The 2,500-nt window shown below is 45.5% G+C and overlaps 1 pseudogene across 1 annotated transcript in view; it reads left to right on the forward strand.

Annotated features, from left to right (window-relative positions):
• Positions 1 to 1,445: 1,445 nt before the first annotated feature.
• Positions 1,446 to 2,500, forward strand: part of LOC125037422 — an 11,238-nt pseudogene continuing 10,183 nt past the window's right edge. The window contains exon 1 of the transcript XR_007115972.1: positions 1,446 to 1,576. The product of XR_007115972.1 is annotated as a fructose-bisphosphate aldolase-like (transcript). The remainder of the gene's footprint in view (positions 1,577 to 2,500) is intronic.

The raw sequence follows: 2,500 nt of genomic DNA on the forward strand, positions 1-2,500 counted from the left end.
GGCTCTGAAACCTATGTTGTAGCCTGTTGCTATGGCAACTAGATTACTTCTGCAAACAGAGGATGCAAGATTCAATGATGTCTTTATTCTCGACGGAATATTTTGAGGTTGTTCGGTCTAGTTTTCTGACGAAATAGGGCCCGAAAATTGCATATTTCACTGGAACTGGTCGCAGGTGGAGTTGTTCACGTACGAACACCTGTCAAACAAGTGCTACAGGAGTGTTGAATCTTCCTCGACGGTGATTGGTCGAGAGAAACACACTAGCCAATCAGCGTCCAGCAATGATCACACACCCCTGACACACCTTCAAGGATTTACGACTTTGGCCCTTATGAACATCGTCTTAGAGCTCTAATAACTGAACGATTCCACTGGAAAATAAGCCTTGTGGGTTCCACGCTAAGAGCTATAGTGGTTAATACCCCCCTTCGTCCAGAAATTAATCACACGTTTTCTAAAATGTTCATCGCAAAGCAGGCATCTCGCAGCTCGTGACAATTAACCAGGATACAAGGAATTACATCCTATTTAACATCAATTCCTCTTTCAAATAGTCTTTATCATCAGCTGAGTACTCGAATTGCACAATGAATAACACGAACCCTCTTTACCTTATATGAAAACTAGTCTTTACACGTGTCTGTGAATGATAACAGCGACGCCCGATATTCGCCTGGTAACAGCAATGCTACCCGAGCGAGGCCTTCATGTCTCCCCCTCTTCCCCTCCCCCTCCCCCCCTCCCCCCCTCCTCCCTCTTTCTCTTCTCTCCTCTTCCACTTCTTTTTCTAGTCTGTTCCTTACTCCCCCTCTTCTTTTTCTTCTTCTTCTTCTTCTTTGTTAATTCCTTTCCCCCTTTTCTGATTCCGTCTTTCTCCACTTCGCCCCTCTACTTCTTCTTCTTCCTCTTCTTTCTCTTCGCTCTCTACCTACCCCTTTCCCTTTTCTCCTTCCCTCTTCCTCCCCCTCTTCTTCCTCCTTCATTTTTCCTCCACTCCCTCTTCTTCTTTCCTCCTCCCATTCTTCCTCTTAAATCCCCCCTCATCCTCTTTTATGTATTTCCATACTCCTTTTTTCCCTCTTCTAATCGCTTGACCCTCCCTCTTCCTCTACTCTCCTCCTCTTCTCTCCTCCTCTTCCTCTTCTCTCCTCCTTCTTCCTCCCCTCTCCTCCTTCTCCCTCATCCTCTACTTTCTTCTTTCTCCACCGCGTCCTCGTTTTCCTTCCCTTCCTGCTTCCCTCTCCCTCTCCCCCCATGATACGCCACACCCCTCCCCTCCACCTCCCTCTCCATCCCCCTTCTCCTTCCCCTTCCCTCCCTCCCTCCCTCCTCTCCTCTCTCCCTCCCATTCCCTCCCCCTCCCCCTCTACCTCCTCCCCCCTCTCTCCCTCCCATTCCTTCCTCCTTTACCTCCTTCTCCCCCCTCCCTCCCTCTCTCTCCCCCCCAAACGACACTCCACAACCACGCCACCTCCACGACGCCGCCACAGCCCCTCCCTTCCCTTCCCTTCTCCCGGTTCTCCGTCAGCCCGGCACTCGGCCACCAACACCCGCAGAGAACGGACGGATCAAGGTACCCCCTTAAACCCCACATACATTCCGGTATGTTGCGTTCGTGTGTTGTATTCTGAAAAGGAAGGTGTTGGGTTATTGAAAGGTGTTTTTTTTTTTTAAGGGTTATGGTGGTTAGGTTGAAAGGGGTATTGGGTGGTTTTGTTTAATAAGGATTTTTGTAATTAATGGTTGTTTCTTGTTTTTTTTTTTTCTCTCGTGGAGGGCGAAGAACTGCGTTGTTGGTCGGAATAACTGTTTATAGGCGAGTTCAGTTTAAAGTCCTCCTTTCCATTGTTTTCTCTTCGACTTTCACATCAGTAGGTTTATTTTAACAATTAAACCAATAGTTCATTGAGTAAGTACGGAACTACGGGTTAGAGAAAGTATTGTTCTAACATTTTCAAAGAAACTATCTTATGGAAGAGAAAATATCAACCACAAAAGGGTCGTGTGGTTGACACTTTCTCTAAAACCCTTTCATTATAAATTATCATTAGGATGAGTAATTATAATGTATATTTTTATTCGTTATATCTGTGACCTTTTATCGAAGACGCAATGTGGTCGGTTGTATACTAGACAAATGGTATTTATTAACTGCCGTTCTTTACTGAAATGCATCGGAAAATCCTCTAAAACTATGAATTATATAGACTATTTACTGAAATATAACTTCCTCGCTTAACCGGCTAATGATGTGTAAAAGTATTCTGCACAAATTATACAGTAAAGCAAACGACAATCTTGTCTTTTTACGATTCGTCACGTACACGCAATACGTGTCGTTTGGTTGTGCGCCGTTCGGCTTAAGAATGTTTGTGGATGTTTGTGTGTGGATAAGGGTGTTTGTGTGGATGAGGATGTGGATGTTGGTGTGTGTGTGGGGGGGGGGGTCTGGATGTGGGTATTTGTGTGTGTGGATGAGGATGTAGATGTGGTTTTT

This window comes from Penaeus chinensis, chromosome 23 (genome assembly GCF_019202785.1).
Source record: "Penaeus chinensis breed Huanghai No. 1 chromosome 23, ASM1920278v2, whole genome shotgun sequence".
NCBI lineage: Eukaryota > Metazoa > Arthropoda > Malacostraca > Decapoda > Penaeidae > Penaeus > Penaeus chinensis.